This window comes from Sinohyriopsis cumingii, chromosome 16, assembly GCF_028554795.1.
Source record: "Sinohyriopsis cumingii isolate HCF-2022 chromosome 16, ASM2855479v2, whole genome shotgun sequence".
NCBI classification, from domain to species: domain Eukaryota; kingdom Metazoa; phylum Mollusca; class Bivalvia; order Unionida; family Unionidae; genus Sinohyriopsis; species Sinohyriopsis cumingii.
Window position 1 is genome coordinate 71,346,825 of NC_142976.1, and position 21,902 is coordinate 71,368,726.

Sequence of the window (21,902 nt, forward strand, 5' to 3'; positions counted from 1 at the left end):
TATCGAAATGTACGCAAACATTTAAGATCTTATATGAATAAAGTACAGTGACTCATCATCAGTGTAACTCACAGTTGTACCTAATTTAATTATGTTCAATAAATTAACATTACTTCGACTTATAAATGTGTTTCTCTTCGTTGTATCAACAATTATAAAATCTAGTTCAACATCATCTATAATTAATCTTGTACAATCTCGTTTATGATCATATGAACCTCCTTGGGTAAATTTGCCAATTATTTTTCTGCCAAGATCTTTTGCGATTTTTTTTTTCTAAAAGTCTGTTATATCAGGATGTTTGTCATCACAATACTTCTTTCGGTGTGGTAACCAGACTTGTTTCTGTGGACTAAATGATACAGTTGCTTCACTTACAATCAACGATATTGAAATTTTTACATAAAGCGTATACCGTAATAAAACTGATGGAGAAAACCGCGTTCGCTAAAATGTTTTCCAAACCAAACAGCGAGAATTGGATGAAGACCTTCGGCAAACTTGAATGAAGTAATTTGTGCAAATCCAGTTATATCAAAATCTGGCAGAGGTCCATTAATCGATACTCCGGTCATCTCGTGTGTTGGATGTCCAAATCGCTTAAAATATTCCGAACATTCACCCATACCGAGAAAACTTACGGGATAACATGCAACCATATCAAAAGAGATAATATCCTTATAATCGTTTCTGGTATTCCACAATCCACAGTGTCCGAATTCGACACAACTGCGTTGTATTTCTTTAAGAAATGCCAACCGTGTTGGGTTCCATGAATTTTCCTTCTTAGCGAAATGAGCAGAAACTGACGGAACGGTGAAACAATTACTCAGTAATTGTTTAGTATTGGCATAGGTATATTTCAACGCAAGGTTTATCATTTCTTCGTGGAGAGTTTCTGTACGATAAATATCTTCATTAGGTCGTACAAACTGATCATAGTTTTCATCATCTAAACTTTGAAACAGCCACACGAATACAGGATCCATTTTACTGATATTTCGGATAAAACCGATCATACCACAGTTATAAAACTTAACAGTTCTATCTCTTGGAAATATTATTATAGCAGAAGTCCAAGCATTCGCATTATGATCAACGATATTTATCGGAGCTGGTTTCTATACATATTTTGGCTCATTTAATACTTCTCCTGTTATTGTTTTTACCATTATTGGGAATTTTAGTAATTTTTCTAACTTAGCAACATCATATATTGTAGCTCCTTTATCTTTGACTGATTCAGCCCATTTGTGTATTTTTTCAAGTCATAGATCTGTTAGCTTATTTCCAAGTATCACGTTTGTAAAATGTTCCATTACTCGTTCAGCTACACAATTTAGTTTCGTAAATTTCATAGATATTAACACTATGTTTATCAATGAGCGGATATAATGCATAAATAACTACGGTCGCAGGATACGCTCCTTCATACTATAGTTTGTCAATACCAGTCAACATTCCTGGTTTGGAATTTTTATTTAACGTAACAACATTTTCAGTGTGAAGACGGAGAGGGTCGCGCTTGTCACGGATAATCCAAGTATCGTGTTGCTTCGCAATCAATTTCACTCTAAAATAATATCTTTGATTGTCGAGATAATTAATAATCGTCGCCGCTCCTTGGTCATTCATTATAGCATCGATACCACCTTCGGTGTCGCGCATGATTCTGAATGTTGAACACATGTGATCCGCGCCATCGTCGCGAAAATTATTCTTTGCGCTACGAATACTTTCAATCAGACTTTTTTATTCGTCGGATCAACCAGAGCTCGCCTCGGCAAGTCAGGGGTTCTTCTGTCAAGATCGAATCCAGCTTTAGAGGATTTAGTCGCAAATTTCCTCAAACTCTTCCATATATATATATATATATATATATATATATATATATATATATAGATATAGATATATATATATATATATATATATATATATATATATATATATATATATATATATATATATATATATATATATATATATATATATATATATATATATAAAGAATACAAATCATATGGCGAGACAAAAAAGTATTATCTTTTAAATGATTCTCCAAATTTGCTTATCAGTCACCCAATAACCTATAATTAAAACTATAACAATGAAATATCCAGTATATCATTTGCGCGTACATAAATTTACATAAAATAACAGATGACGCTATAGCTCATCGATTTCTAGGTCAATATAAAATATATTTCAGCATCCGCAACAAGTCATAGTCATGTAAAGTTTGACAAAGACAACGGTTTGTCTGTTTTATTTATTTGACTTGTCTATGTTTTGTATTTGCCTTTGAAAAAGACTCATTAAGAGTAGAAAGAGCTTATGCTAGCTAGATACTAGCTTTGTACTGTTCGTAGTCAGTTTGTTATATATATATATATATATATATATATATATATATATATATATATATATATATATATATATATATATATATATATATATATATATATATATATATATATATATATATATATATATATATATTTACTGACACCAAGAGTAACTGTAATTGGCTAAGGATCGGTTCTTCAGTTCCTTGGAACAAAACTTGCGTAAACGAATTATATGACTTTACCTACAAAGCGTGCGAAGATAGGACCAAAACCGTGTTTGAAATGTGGTATTGGGGCTAGGGGTGAAAAGCAGTTTTGTGTGCAGTGTGGTGGTAAAAATACTGAGAGCTAAGACGATATTATGAGAAAAGAAATAACGCAGGCAATGACAAGGTCATGAAAAAACGCTAAAGACTATCTCGCCAGATTTTGAAAATAATTATTTAGATAAATGCTATTATTTTATATGAAAATGGGGCAAAATCAATTAGTGAAACATCCCATCATCGAAAGTTATGAAGCATCTCGAGATGGTGTAATCAGGAACTGTCGACTAGAAAACCAATCGGTAATGTCATTAATATTGGTTATCTCAAATTCAATGACGGGGGAATAAAATGTATGTTTGTCATACAATTTATCTATAAATGTTTTCATTGGCTAATGGAAAAAGGTTTTGTGATCGACCATATTAATTCAGATCCGAAATATAATTACTTGGGTGATTTTCGAGCTATCAGACAGAGTAAAAGTAGCAAATTTGGTGGTACTGGGAAATACAATAAATTTCCCTGGTTGGTTAAATCTACAAATGTAGAGACCGGTGAAGAAATAATATTTCAATCAATAAATGCGGCTGGTAAATATTTTGATGTTTATTCAGCTTCGGTACACTTTGTCGCGAATAATATTACCAAATCGGCTCATTCGAAGAAATATAAACAAAAAATAATATTTTAGTAGATCCCGATTGTGTTAGAAACAAACACTCTGGACTAAGGGAGTTAACTCTGTCTGGTAAAGATAGAGCAACTAACAATTTATCGCCTGTATTTTACAACCTTATTCGTTTATGAATGGCCATTGTTTTTGGTTACTTTTGTTCCCATCATGTAGTAATTAATATAACCAAATCGGTATTGTCAAAGAAAAACAAGCAAAATATAACTTACTTTTGAAATATAACTCTACTGTAAGACAGAGAAATTCAACGTCAATGACTTTGTCATTGGAGTAAGTTATAACTATGTCAGGTAGAGCCTGTGCCTTATAAATAATTTTTATTTACTGATGAATGTTTTTTGGTTGGGTTTTTTTTAGAAACGTTATCCTTATTTTTCTGAATCTGTCAGGTTTCTTGCTTCCTCTCCCGTTTTTATGTTGTGCCGTCTTAGAACTAAGATTGTAAATGATGATGTAAATAGCTTGATATACTGTTTTAAATATGCTACTATATGTATTCTGTCTTCCTTAGAACTAAGAATGCATATAATGCTGCAAATAGCTTGATACATGTTGTGCCGTCCTTAGAACTAAGATTGTATATAATGCTGTATATTTGCTACTCTAGTTAAGATTGTATATAAAGATGTAAATAGCTTGATAATGCTGTAAATATGCTACTATAGTTAATATTGTATATAAAGATGTAAATAGCTTGATAATGCTGTAAATATGCTACTATAGTTAATATTGTATATAAAGATGTAAATAGCTTGATAATGCTGTAAATATGCTACTATAGTTAATATTGTATATAAAGATGTAAATAGCTTGATATAATGCTGTATATATGCTACTATGTGTTGTGTAAATATTTTTTAATTTAACCTTAATTATTATATAATGAATTTCGAAAATATTAATGCTATTATTTATGCAATTAAAAGGTTACAAAATACTGGTATAAAAATTTCTGATACTGGGAAAATTATTTGTGATTTCGAATCATTACAACAACGAAATTTTGAAGATAGATATACACTTCCAGCAGAATACAGATTCATTAAGCTGATTGAACAATATATGTTACAATCCTTGGCGACAGTCAAAGATACATAAGTTGAACAATTCGTATCATTCGCAGACACGATTGGAAAAATTATATCAGCATTATCTCAAGAATACGAAACAAAAAAGATTGTGAAAACACGTGTAAGACAATTGAAAAAGATGATGTCACTGGTGAAAGTGAAAAAGAAAGCTCTGTCACCAGTGATCGAGGTGTTTGTGAAAACAATGTCAGTAGCAGCTAAACAAAGTGAAAGTGTTAAGGAATTGTGAAAATGAAGGTGTTAACACCGAATAATAAAGCGTGTAATATTTCTTCTGATTCAGATTATAATATTTGTTTGTTCTTGACACAGTCAATGGTGAAATTATTATTATTATCTAAAAAAAATATTATGCCTTGCCTTTGTCCTTGTCCTTGTCAAGGGTATAAGATTTTTATTATTTTGAATATCATTTACCCCAGCAAATTATGAGATCTAACTGATAATTACGAGCTTGAGTACCATTTGCCCCAGCAAATTAAGTAATCTGAACGAGAATCATTAAAAACAAATTCCGTTATGATATATTTATTTAGTATTTGTGAAATTATTATTATGCAATTTTTTGTTTTTTCTGCTTTCGATGAGATTCTTATTATTTTGAGTACCAAAATAATAATGGGGTACATCAATTTCAAGAAATTGTTTGATAATCTGAAAAATTATGGGTAATACACCCATCAAATTTATTAAGTTAGATTTTTATTCTGAATCAGATTAAATGACTTTAGCATTGATATTTATATTCATTCTGATAATAACATTTATACAGAATCAGATTATAATATTTTTAAGCTGATCAAATTCAATGCAAGAATGTGCATAATTTAGAATCTGATATCTATCCCACACTATCGTAAGAATATGTTCTCGCTGTACCTCATTTAACTGTTCCTGCGTTAACAAACATTCTTCATCACCGTATTCATTTATAATTACTGTGCGTGAAATTGTCAATATTGTTCTCACGGCACTTTCGAGTATCTCTTTGTTGTATATAAAAACTCTCACGTGTTGATACATTATTTAGTACCCCTTGACTAAATCAAGGAATAATTGTTTATGAGTTCGTAGACTCGGAAACAGATTTTACAAAATCCTCTACGAAAAGATCTTTCCGATCTTAATATAGATTTTTATTTAAAACTTGATATCGCCAATCAAGTAAATTTCCGGTCTGGTCAGTAAGTTTGAAATGAATCCGTGACAATAGCGAATCATGACATCGCAGATAAACCGGATTAATGGATTCTGAGACAATAAAAAATCCAAGGGGTGCCTGAGGTGTGAATTTATACAAAATATATTCCTGTTATCAAGATCTACTTGATAGCTTCCATCGATAGCATCACATACAAGATTAACTGCGATCGTTGATTTTATATTAACAATTCCTGGTGAAATGTGACGACCTCCACCGTATGTATCATTGGTATTTTTTTGATAATATTTGATGGCGGGGTTATTTTTTTCCATGCGGCAACAATTTTAGGAAATATTTTGTTGATAATGTCGTTAAGTGATTTTTTTAGCTCGTTTGCGTTAAATTCTGGTACTATGAATGTTGGTAATTGTTCTTCTGTAATTACATATGCGTCGAGGAATAATTATTTAATTGTCGGGACATGAACTACTCTATCAGCACGGTCAGTTACAGTTTCAATGATAATTTTATTGACAGACTCAAGGTCGGATATAACCGGGTTTAAATGTTGCATTGTTGCGATAATCTGCTGCTTTGTATCGCCGCTGTAACATTCTGTGACGCTTGAAAATAAATTTTGCAGTTGATCAAGCACACATTTGTATTCTGACTTGATGTCGGAAAAATCATTAACATCTTTTTTGACGATTCCGTCTTTATTATTATACTTATCGTAATAAAAACCAATTCTAATTAAATGAAGCTTTGTACCATCAGACACAATGAAAGTAGATTATAAGATTATATAGAACTCCATGGTTCTCTTTTTCGATATTCTGGAAGTTCTAAAAATATTCTCTTGTCCGTGGAGAAATCAACACGTTGTATTTTTCATGGCCCTTGATAAACGGGGGCTGTCTCTGGCCATCCTAACACACTTCTGATTGACGATTGATATATCTATATATATATATATATATATATATATATATATATATATATATATATATATATATATATATATATATATATATATATATATATATATACACGGAATGATCTAGCGAATTTATTTCTCTCCCGGCTGATAGTGTTGGTTAGTGAACAGTGAAATCTATTTTGGATTCTGCGCTGGAATTCATTATTTATATGTTCGATTTGAAAGGTACCCGTAGGTATACTCACAATAATCCAGTCTTGAGTTCCATCTGGTTTACTTTTTATACGAAAATACCAATGAATTATTTGCTTGCTTCATATCGAATAAATTTGATATAATATTTGGCCAAACTATGATAAACTCTTAATTGTGCTAGTGCCATTTATTTCGCTGGAATTGCAGTTGGAAAATTAACGCTGAACTCAGGATTGGTTGAGCTTGCTGATATTATCGTGGTTTTCAACGGTGTTGTATTAACGACATTATTTTAAAGCCCATGATTTTAAATCCCGATTTACTAAATCATTCGTAGATTCTGACACAGTAATTGCTTCGTTGTAAATCTTTATCATTTATGTGAACTCAGTCTCTGATATTGTTCCATCGCTAAGGCCTGAAGATATCAACAAAGATAATTTGGCGTTTGCTAGCGTTGCTGTATGTAACTTTATTGTATACTCATGCAATTTTGTATTTGTACATCAGAGGCGTAGCTATGATATTTTGCGCCCGGGGACGAACTATAAAATTGGCGCCCCAGCCCCCTCCCCGTTTAATCACATTTTTTAATATTACCCTTGTTTACTTATTATAATGTAACGTTGTAAGCCTCATTTTGGCGCCCCTGTACCTTGGCGCCCGGGGACATATGTACCCCCCTGCCCCCCCCCCCCAGCTACGCCTCTGTTGTACATGTATATATTTTTGGTGATGATATTAAGAGCACTAGCAATTGGTGTTCCATTTAAAACACAAATTGTTTCAACTGCTGGTGGTGTCACTGTTCTTGTTGATAGCAATACACCGGTTCCATCGATAACAGCGGATGCTGCATACACAATTATGTCAACGACAACTACACGTCTGCGATATTTTTTACTTTTACCGTATACTCCTCAACGATATTTTTCAGTTTGGTTTGCCACTCACATACTTGGTTGTATCTGTAATGTTGAATATTGATGGGGGGGGGGGGGCTTATTATATTTTAAGTAGGTGGTAGCTTAGCGACTAAATCAAGACACCAATAGTACAACAAACCTACATTTTCTTCGGGTTCCACCACGAATGTTTCCTCGTCGTTTTGATCCAACATCACTAACATCGATACAGAGGATCCAGTTAGTGGATAACACCATGAAATTGTGGTGGATATTGTAAATGTCGTAGTACCGAGTACTGAGAACCTGTACATACCGGTAACCTCAGCGCGATGTTTGATGGGTTTATTTAGTGGTGCTATAATGCTGAGCTAGACGCTTCTGTATATATCACACTGTCGGTGATCTTTCTGATGTCAGAGAGTTTAATACCGATTACGTTTTTTTTGTTGAAAATTTATAAACGATTGTACTTGATTAGAATATTCAGATCAAAATCTGTTCATTCGATCATTGATTGTCATTAACGAGTTCATCATCGGAATGTTGCAATCATCGACGTATTTCTTCACTGCAGCCTAATCGCTTGATTCTGGTTCTCCAAGACCAGTAATTTTATTATTAGTCATATTGAGAGAACCAGTCGTTCTATCACCTGTAGTTATTAAACGATTGTTGATCTCAGTTCTGATCTTGTTGTTGTTGCTGTCTACGTATCTTTGTTTTGCCATATCATCGTCTGCTTTTGGTTCTCTCACATTAATAATTGTATTTTACTCATGTTGAGATCACCATACATAATATCTCCAATTCTTCTGATGCGTCCTGTTATCTCTTCCATGAGTGTTAAGACTGATTCCTCCGAGTTTTTAATTTTACCGTTTTTAGTAAAGACCACTAGATTATCTTCCGTCGCATCTGGAACCCGCAGAATAATATCTGTCAACGGGATATTGCTCGTCTTTAATCGTCCTTGTTTATCCTGAAAAACGACGACTTCATTTTGGTCCACATGTGCGAGACTCAAAAGATTAGCGAGTTCATCCTTGACCTCGCTAATTGACAATAGACAATTTTAAAAATTCTTTTGGTGGCACCAGTCCATACGAATCGAAATAAACAATTTCACGTGGATCAATCGCGTCTGAATCCAATGAGTACCTTTTCCAGAACTTCATCGAGATTAATGATACCGGTTTCAACACGGTTTGGTAGTTTTGGTAATTGGTCACGCATAAAAGCATCTGAAGTTTTTTTATATTCAATCGCTTAGCAGCATCAAAAGAAATCAAAATTGGACATAGGAAGGAGACGCTTTGCGTCTAACCAAGTGTCCCGGGAAGTCTCAGACCTTGACCATACCACGAGTGCGGAGTTCCTGGCAGTCTTAGACCTTTCCCTTTTTTTTTGGAACTTTTTATTCCGTGACCTATTGCTTTCTTTAGTGCCACCCCAGCAGCAGCTCCGACAGCACCACGTGCAGCTGCTGTTGCAACAGCTGGGGATGCAGTGGATATTAACGCTGCGATAGCGGCAAGAAGTGGAAATATACCACCCGCCTTGATTGAGTCTTTAATGGCACCCGAAGAAAGATTTAGTCTCACGCCGGCCTTTGATTGTTTGGCTTCATTGAAGTGCCTGAGTTGACGTTCTAACAATGATAGTTTATTATCACCACCTTCGATTTGTTCTTTTTTTAGTGATATTTTTATTCCACAATTCCTTGCTGATACTGGCTGTAGGTTTTTAGTCTGACCTGGAGTCAGAGTAATACTAACGTGATGATATGACATTATATCATCATGAGCGATTTAATTACATGTTTTCTACTGGCATCGATGACTCTCATTCGTCCATCAGCACCTTCAAGTAGCATTGCTTTATCTGAGAGTATAACAGCGATTGCTCTGTAACCATCAGCGGGTAGTCGAGCGACACTAGCTCGGAAGTAAATATCAACGACTGATTGTCTGAATAAATCCAATGTTCCAGTGAAAAGTAATAGATTGGATATAATGTTGTGAAATCCAGCTGAGATATCTGCAAACCAGAATCCACATTCTGATCACGACCCATAAATGTCATCACTATTGACAAGCATGTGCAACTTTATTATTCTCAAAATTCAGCAACATTTCTTCAGAAACTTCTTCATGTTCATTTATCCTCAAAGAAACATCATTAACTCCAAGCGTATCAAACACCATTGGATTTCGTTCCTGTGATTCTACTCTTGTATTTTCCTGAAGTGCGATGAATATATGTCGTGGTGCTGACACCCCCTGCTGTGATGCTATCTGCCACGTGAATAAACCAGCAGCATTACATTGAATACTGTCTGTGGTTATCATCAACCATGATAATATTGATTTGCCACCTTGATCCATGAAAGAGTATAACCGTTGTTAATCGGCAAGTGATGAAGTCATTACTGGCATTCACAACGACAGTTTTGTTAGTGTTACTTTACCAGCACTAACGGCATCATCATCACGCCATATTGCACCTTTGTCGGTGGATTTTCTAACAAGTATCACAGTGTGTTTAGCGCTAAATATAACCTTTCTAAAAATTCTACAGAATCCAAATATATGCGATAGTGAAATCACACATGCGAACTCTTCATCGCCGTTCTAGATTAATCGAAGTGATGCGAATCCCAAGTTGAAGTTTTTATTCATTGATGTAATTTCAGTTACAGCTGCATTTAGTGTTACGTTTATATTTTCTGGATGATCAGTTGTATCCTTTGCAAACATCATCGTTGGATCAGCTGATCTCGAGTAATCATCAGTGTATTTTGCAAGGCCAAGTATCGTCGTGGCAAGGTCAATTTTTTCCAGGCATGATTCAATATTCTTTCCGTCAATAATGTATGCGGCACTGTTAAATAACGCCACGACACCAATATTAACAAATGCAACTCGATCACCAGTTCCGTATGCTGTATCATCGGTTCTCAAAAGTCTACATTCGATTTCAATGAATGCCTCAGCGGGTAAGAAATATCTGCTTGTATCCTGAACTTGCAACTCGATTCTTCCTCGTGCGTTAGGTGCACGTGAGTCATAAGAATAATATTGATAATCACGCACTGATTCATCCTTGAAAGCTGTGCATCCATGTCAAATGCTGGATCAGATACACGTTTAAACATTCTATTATATTTGTTATCGTCTAATACGAAGACCACATTCTGCTATCATACTAGCAGTTATATTTTTTTCTTTTTCTGACTATACCGCAGCTAACTCTGCAAGTTTTTTATTTGCAGCTTGATTTATTCTTTTACCAACATTTGTAGGCATGCTTTCAGTGCTTAGTAATTTTACTGGATGTGGTTTTCGTCGAATTAATCGTGCTAGTCTATGCTTGATTGCTGAGAATGCTTTACTAACAACATCACCAACAGCCCCAATACCTTTATCACGAACAATATCACTAGATTTCATTGATAATTATTTTGCAATCGGTATTGATTTTGGGGCTATCCTTCTAAATCGACCCTGAACAACATTACCGAGTCCATCACCGTAGATCGCTTTGTACGTTGGTAATAGCGAATGTATCACCCTAACCACGTTTAGCATTGTGTATGATCATCTTATTTTATTGTCACTGATCTAATTACATACGCTCAATCACTCGGATAGTCATCGACGATTTCGTCAATGAGAGACCGATAAACAGTAATGTCCATCATACCACCTGTAAATGATTGTTGAAAAAAAGCAGCTGCTTCATAGACGATTTCTGGGGAATTATTACCGGCTCGTCTTCCACCAATGAGGATTTCTAGCCGTTCAACATCTGCAAGGACGTTATTGGGACAAATTTTATCGGATAACGGAAGGGGTTGTATTTTTGTTTTTACACTGCCAGTGGCAAGACCTTTTCCTGACTTTTTGCCTGGTTGTTTTAATACTGGCTGTGGTTGTTGTAACCGTGTAAGATAAATGCAATAATCTTGTATCACTATTTCGGGCCTGATCAACTCCGTAGTGTAAGCGAAATAACCATTATACCAGTTATCACCACTTACAGTATCATTGACGTACTCGGGTTTCAAATCTCTTTCTCTTTGATAAAAACTGCATAAAGCAAACGCAGATAATTCCTCCGTGTTTTTTAATTTCATTTTATGATGGCCATACTAGTGTTGGTAAATTTATTAATCAGTTCAGTTCTCTCTCTCTCTCTCTCTCTCTCTCTCTCTCTCTCTCGATTGTTCTAGTTCTGGTTCTGGTTCTGGTATAAGATCCTTTATATCAGCTACTTCAGAACGAAGCTGGTTAACACCCTCAAGTATTTCTTGCGTTTGTGGTTGATAAATAGCACCAGCTATTTCACCTGGAAGTTCTGGTACAATCTTTTTTGTTTGTTTAGCTCTTTTCGTGATTTTTCCAGTTGTTTCCACGGTTAGCTTTAACGTATTTAGAAGACCTTTGGTAGCCTCTGTAACTCCTTTGGAAGCCTTCGTAACCGGTTTAAATAATTGTTCTGCACCTTCTGCAAAGTCCACCGGAGACTGCTGACGCACTTGTAGTTGTTGTTTGACAGAATCAGGGACGGGGAGATATTTCTTAATTGCCTCTAGTTTCTCTCGAGCTAATCTAGCTGTGTGAGATTCCATTATTTATATAATAATGATTTAATTACTCACACACTACAGCAGCAGGGAGGGTGATGACCGAAATTGAGTGTCCGGGTGGGTTAACGAACACGCATACGAATTTGCAAACACAAGCGACAAAGATAAATTATCAAACTGAGCAAACCCAAAAAGAGAACATCTCGGTCGATTAGAGGCTTCGGTTTGACGTTATTGACTTTGTATTTTTATTTTTTTCGTAGGAAGCTTTATTCTCAAAAAAGACTTGCTCCAAAATTGGTCTGTTCACCCTCCCTGCTGCTAGAACAATGTTGATGATTTAAGCAGAGTTATAGAGACAGAAGAAATCGCAAATGTTGTGAATGAAAAAGTTGATTTCTGAAGTGTAATTGTGCTTCTAAATTGAAATTTTTATGACACATTTTGTAGGCACTCTCCTTAAAAGATCATGCTTTACCCATTATGTACTCATATATCACGCTCTGTGTGTGTGTGTGTGTGTGTGTGTGTGTGCGCGTGTGTGTGTGTGTGTGTGTGTGTGTGTGTGTGTGCGTGTGTGTGTGTGTACTGATCAACAATGTTTTCACTCTGTTTTTCGTACACGACAAAAAAAGAAAATTATCCCAGTGTATTATATGTTAAATTCGAATTGAAATAACTCGAGACTAAAAATGTGAGCTAAACGGGGGAAAATTTGATCTCAGTGACCCTGACAACTTTAATAACAATTGAATGTAACCATTGCAAATTTCGACTTTGTAGCGATAATGTGTCTCCAAACAGAAAGTCCCTCTCAAACAGTCCTTCTCTTTGTAAATTAAAACTAGGCTGCCATACCTGTTAATAGAGGAATATATATAGACTACATTATGTCATTTTTTATTTTGAGATGAGTGCAGGGCGTATAATCGTTATGGTTGAAATGTGATTTAAAATGTGAAGCCTCTCAAAAATTAAAAATAGGTTACAATTATCTACTTTTGGTCATATTGATCAATTTTCGGTTTACAGTTCAATACGTTGTATCAGACTACAAAGTTTCATGAGCGTAAACCTGTGTTACATGTATCATTCCAAATCCTATTGGGAAATGATTTCAACCAAACATGAAAAGTACTCGGTGACGTTTGTATGGTACAACCGAAGATGCAATTATATTAGAAGTTTTATGGGAGTTGGAGACAGATTGTTTGAGATGAAGATTGAAATCAATTCTAGAGATAAGGCAAAACCAATATATATATATATATATATATATATATATATATATATATATATATATATATATATATATATATATATATAAAACAGGCTATTTACATGACCCGAGAGAGAGAGAGAGAGAGAGAGAGAGAGAGAGAGAAGAAGTTCAAGTTCTCTTGAAAGAGGTGTCACTTTGACAACGAAGATATGGCTATATCTGGGGAATATGGCGATGCGAGGGTACGGGATCTGTAACGACACAAGCCTCTTTGAGTCTCTGAGGCAATTGCGAATATTCAACGAAAACAAACACACGGGTACAAGTCGGTGATGAAAACAAAGCCTCGACTATTTACTGAAGAATTTCTTTAGCGGATCCGTGAAAATACGCCCGTCACACTGGGGGCACCACTCAACTTGGAAATATGGATGCTGAATTACCATAAACGTCAAATCCTTCACATATAACTGTAGAATGGCCTAAGTGGGTGCTTAAGGAGTTCATTGGAACATCAGAGTTGAATTTTGTCTTTGTTTGTATAATGAATTTGTAACCGGGGACCAGGAAACGATTGATGAATTATGGAAAATATTCATGAAAGAATATCGTGAGCACCAAAGTGTTCAGTCTCCTAACCTACATTACAAAGTCGTTCACCCATTACCCTTACATTTTCAATCAATTTTTGCATGAAACCAAACGTGAACGTAAAACCAAACGCTTTCCATAAACCGTATCCGAATCCAAAAACATGGACCCTCGTATGAACTCGAGGCTACACCAGCATGTAAACCTCCATCGAAACCTTAATTGGCAGAACCCTCCCCGCCCCCCATGGGGGCCCCCACACGCAGTCAAACACGGTAAATTCTGCCGGCCGAAAGCTTGCGTCTTTTTTTTCTTCTTTTTGTTTTTGTTAAAAGAGAACCAGTTATAACATGCACTACAGCACGAAGTAACTAATGGCAATGTAAGACAGGAAGAAAGAAAAAAGGAAGTGGAATGACGGGTTGAATCATCCTGCTATATAGTTTCTACCGGTAATGTGACTCACTTGACTGACGTGAGTTTTCAATGACTTCGTCAGTTCATCACTTTCTCTTGGTCTGAAACGTCAGTCGTCAGGCATATATTTTGCATTAAAAGGATCTGTGAGCGGTGATCTGCCGATGTCTTCCAAATTGAAAACAAAATCTACGTGTACCGTATTTAAAAACGGAAATATGGAAATACTGCTGAGAAATGATTCTCAAAATGATATCATTGGACTTTGTGCTGCTGAAGTTCGGAGACAAATCGTAGAAGAGTGTGAATCTGCAAAGTATTTTTCAAGTATGGTTGATGCCACCCCTGATGTGAGTCATACTGATCAAACTACTTTTGTCATACGATACGTACATGAAGAACTTGGAAAATTTTCCATCGAAGAGCGGTTTTTGATCTTTGCAGATTGTACAAAAAAGACTGGATCTGATATTGTATTAGTCCTGGAGACTTTGGAAACTTTGAAAATTCGCTTTGAGGACTGCCGTGGCCAAGGCTATGACAATGGGCCAACATGTCAAGAAAGTACAAAGGTGTTCAAGCAATTTTCCTAAAGAAGAACCCACTTTCTATATTCTCACCATATGGCTGTCATTCATTGAATTTGTGTGGACTGAATGCTGGAATTAGAAGAAGAGGCAACATTTCGGATAACTGTTTTTTTTATATATCACATTACTGATTCAGTTATTGGTGGACTTGGCTACCCGTCCTCTTTCTTGTGGGAGTATCAAAAACTGTCTGAAGATGAAATTAAGAGTGCCTGTTCTGATTTTTCGAAGAAATATTCATATGACGTAACTGAAACTGAACTGTCTGAAGAATTGCTTCAAATGAAACAAATTCATGCAGCAAATTTGGTGAGAAACCTCTTTCTCCATTTGACTTGTTGAACAAGATTTCAGAACTGAAGATAGCACTGCGTATTTCTCTTCAATACCAGTAACAGTTGCCTCAAGTGAGCGTTCTTTCAGTAAACTGAAATTCATCAAGAATTTCTTGCGCTCATCTATGGAACAAGAACGAACTATTGTTCTTGCCATTTTGAGTATTGAGTGTGAATTAGCGCAAAAACGTGATTTCCATGATTTCATTGAGGAATGTGCAAAAATATGTGCAAGCAAACTGACATTGTAACAAAAGAAAGCTGGACTTCTTATAATCGGCTATTTATTTATTAATATTTTTTTTGGGGGGGGTGGCAAAATCTGAATGATGCTCGGGGCCCCCACATTCTCTGCACGGCCCTGGATAAAAGTTAACAGTAAGAAAGACCTGTACCTGAACATGAACCCCTATTTTGAACGTCTACGTGAACCAAAGCCCTACATACACACGCACACACACGCGCGCGTACGCACGTGGGAAGAAGTTGCTACCAGGCTCCAAGAAGACCTTATGACTCTAAGCAGCAAACGTTTGATGGAGAAGGCCTTGATGGATAGGTTTCCCATACGTGTGACTCACAACAGGTCTTTGAACTCGGATCGAACTGGCAATAAGACACCAGAAGTCATCAATTTAGCAACGTCGATTTGTCAGCATTTGCTCACCGACAACATCATGGACCCGGAAACATTTCGCGACTTAATACATAAACTGATTGAAGATATCGATAATGTATATAACACTGATCATGAGTTCCATGGCGCTTCACATTTAAACAGTTTGTGTTTCACGCGAAATTAATGTCGCGATACAGTGTGTCGTTGCAGGTGTCACCTAGCGTCACCTGAATGATCAAGATCTCGTCAAAAGAGCCAAAATTTTACGTGGATGTTCAGACACCAGCCACGTGGGTAAATCCCGCACACTTGAAATCGCACTAAGATCGTTACGCGTTTATCGTAGTTGGCCTAATAACCAATTGGCACCGTTTGGAGGCCTAAAGACGAGTAACTAACTCGTTTTTTCGGCAGGGTGTGGTGGAGATGGTATCTGGAACATTGTTGGGCTTCTAGTGGGCCCGTATGAGATTAAATCAAATCAGTGATGACATGTGACGGAAGATCATATTAGCGACCAAGCGCGATTCCAAAATCTGCATATCCATACACTATCCCACTCTCTGCTCTGTCATCTGGATCGAACCTCCACAGTACGATGTTGACATTGGACAGTCGTCCTTGAAAACGGTACTTAGTTGGCCTAATGATGTTAGTGATATTTCCGAGGAGCAACGAATTATGCTTGTATAGCCCGACGGTACCAGTTACTAGATCGTGCTAGACATGTCAGAATCACCTCAACGATTCAGGTCAATTTACCTGCGATGGCATTAGTGGTACCTACAGAGCAAAACTTTCAGGTTGATCAAGCATCGTTTCTCAAAGTTACATATTTTTTGGGTTCTTCTCGAATGTGTATCTGGGTGATCACATCAGGGGACCAATCGCTAAACAAATTTTTGGGCAAGTCGTTGGTATGAAAAGAGTCGCTCTGGATTGATTTAAAAAAATATGGGATCTCGGGCGTTTCAATCGATTCGAGATCGACTACATTGACTGTTGACCCGACTTACCAAACTGCTTCTATCAACAGCAACAATCCCATCAAATTTGGCCAAAGTAAGTGGATTACAGTTGTTGATCGGACCTGGGTCCCGTTTCACTAAAGAGGGTAAGTTTGCGCACAAAATCTTCGTAAGTTTAAAGCGTACGAATATCGTACGAAGTTTTGAAAGTGCCTTTTATAAATAGACACGTACACGAATTTCGTACGTCTAAGGAAAACAAATTGCGTAAGATGATCTTTTTCTTGGAGATAAGAAACACTTAGAAACGCACATAGAAACCTAAACATCCAACTCCTATTTTTTTTCACGTATTGGTGCATGATCATAATTAAAATTCAGCATGTACTTCAAAGAACAATTTTTTGTCATATCCTATTTTTTTGCATAATATATAGGTTCGAAATGGCATTTGTCAAATCAAACAAATCATGTTTTATCTTTCTAGTATCGTTACCAGACTCCCATATATTGATAATCTGATAATTGAATGAACTAAATAATAATATAATTGAATAAACTAAATAATAATAATAATAACAACAATTTAAATTACTTTGAGTGGGCATGGGCGATTTCCCAACGTACCAAGGAAAATAAAAGATAAATATGATTGCCCAAGGCTGGATTTGAACATGCATCACATTATTAAATTGTGTTAAGCTGATACAAAATATAATAACAGTATTCTTAATCAATATTTTTAAGAAAAAGTCATACAAAAGCAACTGTTTCATCCAATAAAGGCAGAAGGCATGTAGAAAATATCCAAAAAGAAAAATATTAGTAATAATAAATATTATCAGAAACATCGTAATAAAAGTAAATGGTACTTGTTTGCCCTTTAACCTTAGTTTAAAATAATTTATCGTCTTAAAGGTGTGAAGAAACTTAACATGATCCTGTCTGACTGAAGTAAGTTCATTGTGAAATTGAATAAAGATTATGTAGGTGTGTGTGATTTGGGCTTTTGACGTAGCTTTAACAATTTTCAGTCATATCGCTACGATGTCTGCAGTGTGGCAGTTTATAGTGATGTCTAGCACTGGGGCATCATGCCGCAGACATGTAAAATGATGTCCCATCCAGTCACATATTCTGACACAAGGCCGAGCAGTCGTAACACTAATCTCTTAATGCTGGATTATGTAAATGAACCTATGGTAGTAAACATATCTAATAATGTATCAGTTCAAGGAAACATAATTTTTGCAATGCTAATACTTTTTACAATCAGATGGTATATATGCAATGGATCTTTTGCTGCTTTTAAACGATGATCTAATTTGTATCAAGCAAGAACGATCTTTCTTTAATGAAGGAAAGTGACATTCATAAAGTGTACAACAATATCAAACATTTTTCCATTCTATTTTTTTATGAAAATGTGATTTCTAAATGTCAGTATGAAGACTTAGTACGTGACCTACTTGAACCTGTAACCCAGAAAAACCTAATTAATATATATATATTTTACAATCATACAAATAAATGCACTATTTAAAAGATGTAAATGTTTACCTTAGAACAATACTGCATCTTAATCCAAGTTTCTAAGTATGCATTTGTCCCACACCTACTTTATCGTCTGAAATCTAGTCAACTTGCCTCTTTAAGGGATTTTCCAGAAATGTACGTGCGTATAGTTTGTTTCAAAATTCTTTATTAATTTTTCCTGAAAAGAAAACGTTGTAAACAAATTACGTTCTATTCAATGTTGTTTCTCTTCAGTATAAAAGCTTACTTTTTTATATAAATTATTGAACTTTTACTAATTTGCTTCACAAGATCGGTCTAGTTTGCATAGAATATCTTGCCATTTAGTGGCACTGTTCAGTTAATTTTGTAAAACCAGCTATAAACATGACCTAGTTCATCGGCTGAAATGCTGACAGAAAGAGTACAAAGCAATGCCTTTAATTTCCATAGCCCGAAACAGAAGCGTTTTCGTGCGTTTTGCCCCTATATTTGTGACGGAAACCTTACATGCACAGAAAAGCCCGTCAGGGATATATAACATTTAAAAATTCATAAATTTACTGTCAATAACAATATCACTGTTACAAATAAAAATAACAACATGATCAACAATGTTGATGATGATGTATTGCTATGAATGTATATTGTTTTCTATACATTTTTAAATATATGAAGGAATCTGTTTTAAAATATATCAAATATTCTCTGTCCAAGTTAGTAATGTTGCAAATGATTAAGACACGTCTATAGCAACAAACAATACATTTAAAAAGGTCATATCTTAAACAGGAAACACTGTCAATATACACAAAGCGTAATTATATGTTAGTGTAAGAAATGAAGAAACATTTCATGAGAACAGCGGTTAGTCTAAAGTAGTAGATTAACATGCTCATCACAACACTGACTACAATGAAAACACATTAAATATGAAACATTTTGATAAACATAGTAAGATAGTATCCCCGAAGAGAAAAGCCCATTTGGTTGTGAATATCCTTGAGATTATCGAACTATTATTCCGGATGTTTACAATCAATGATGTAATTGTCACGTGGGCTAAGATGAACCACTTCCTAACGATTGAACAATACTCATAACCAAAATGTTATATTTACCTGAGTGGTAGTATCAAGTGGGTGGCATCTTCGCGTTGGTCTTTATGTATCTTCTTTTACTAAGGAAACAATGTATTCAATTGCAGCCAGTGGAAACCGGTATCACTCAACATGATCTACATCATTTCAAAATGTAAGGGATTTTTCCTCTCTCTGAATTGCCGTCTTCTTCGGTTTAGCTGCTTGTGTGTCTAGAAAACGAGGAACGCCGCAATTAGGAAAAAGTAAGAATTTTTTCTTACTTACGCCTACCAAGTACCTGCCTTAAAGTTACGTAGAAATTCAAGAAACACGTACGGAATAACTTATAAAATTCTCCTTTGTGAAACGCCTGCCCTTGCGTACGAAGATCGTACGTAAAATCTTACGGAAATATTTGACGAAAGTCATTTTGTGAAACGAGGACCAAGACTGCAAAAGAGGTATTGGACAAAACCAAAACTGTATACAGTTTCAATATGGCAAAATTAAAAGATGAAACGCCCCACCCAATGCCGGTGTTTGATGATAGGTGGATGCATCCGAGTCTTTATTTATTCGTATCCAGCAAGTGACCCCAATGACACCGAATGCACATTTGCAGGACACGTGTATATTTTTTCTTCCGTATGAGGCGTTCCTCATCATTAGTCATTCATCAATCTTTATTTCCTCTTTTCAGAGATAATTATACAAACATAGGAAACATGATATAAGCAAGGGAAAATGTAACAGAAAAAATGCATTAGTTATATATAATATTATCATATGTGACAGACAATAAATGCATGAATTATTACATCTGTGTAAGAATAGCTACTTCACTTGCAAACTTGTGTGGTATTAATTGGAACAGTAATCAGAACGTTTGCAAAGGATGTAATTAACTGTAATTGTATTGTTATCTTTTGGAATTTGTCATAAAATTGAGAGTTATATAGCTAGTATGGATGCCTGACCTGATGCTAACGGCGGCCAGATCTTGTTTAGCGAAAATTATCTTTTCAACGGTGGATTCGCGCAGCGCCAGCGCAACTTCGGGTTTTAAAGAGATGTCCGCATGGTTATTTTCGGAGCCGACCTCACGTTTATGTTTGACCGAAACGACAACGCCAACGATGCAGTTTGGCATAGACACGGCGTAGCTGATGAAAAAGATGTATTCCGAAATTGGCATTGTCGATGTCTGTGCAAGCCCCTTCGCTGATCTTAAAATCGTGTATATTGTCGTTTTATGGGTCGAGAGGCACGTCAACACACACTTTTCTCACGCTCGCCACAGCTTTCATGGCTAATAACTGTACTGGAAATAGTAGCTCATCGAAACATGTGTTCGTTGCGTTTCAAAATTTAAATCGAGCCCGTTGCTTTATGATATTTGATGAGTTATGAGTTTCTGAAGTTTCTCTGCGTTTAAATATCAATGAGGATCCTTCCGAAGAAATTCTGCTTGACTTAAAAAGCAATCAAGTCCCACGTACATATCACAAGCTGTGATCGTACGCGCACCGTCACGAAAACGGAGACAAGGATCTGCGAATCTCCCAGCATCAGTGCGTTAAGTTGTACCCGATTTATTACTTTTCATTGGAACACCTGGAGCTGTTTAAGTGGTCCGTCGTCGACATGCCCTTTAAGACACGTATAAATGCGCTGCGATTAATTACCTATTCATTGCTGAAATCCTATCCAGGGATGCTTCTATTGTTAGAGGGCACGTGTGACCGAATGAGGGTCATTACCGCACCTGCAGAAAACCCATAATTGTTTTTTTTTTTTTTTCATAATTAAACAGCACAAATAAAACAATGTCATATCAGGAAGTTAAGTTTGGTCTAGGATAAAAAATAAAAAGGGCAATGAGAAACGATTGCAGGATTGCATTGATAATTTATGGATTTCTCCTGTAAATTTAGTTGGAATTGTCCTCTTATGGCTAATTCTAAACTTCTTACCAAGTTGAGAGAAACCAAACTAAAAAAAAAACAACTCGTTAATATTAAAGTTATTAAAGTCGGAGCTGATGCAAATGCAAAAGCGAGGTGGAATATTTCCATTTGCAGCATTGTTGGCGGCTACAGCTCCCCGGTTCCAAAAGCAGCTGCATCAAGGGACGTGCATGGGAAACTGGTCTTGATGGCTCAGGACATGACATTGAGAGGACACATAGCGTCTCGTACACGAATAAAATAAGAACACTATCTTTGGTTATCCAGTCGTCTAATACAAAGGTTCCCAGACGGAAGCGGATTTCGGGTATGGCCTCACTGTTGATAGCTACGGAAGAGCGTCCGTTGACCAGTTTTGATTTACTCACGATCTCAAAATCAATCAAGGTCTTCTGAGGCTTCCATATGCGAGACGAACT

General features: G+C 35.8%; 1 protein-coding gene across 1 annotated transcript in view; it reads left to right on the forward strand.

Annotated features, from left to right (window-relative positions):
• The window catches only part of LOC149780752 (stimulated by retinoic acid gene 6 protein-like), a 176,746-nt gene that overhangs the window by 83,806 nt on the left and 71,038 nt on the right, over positions 1–21,902 (forward strand). The window lies entirely within an intron of this gene.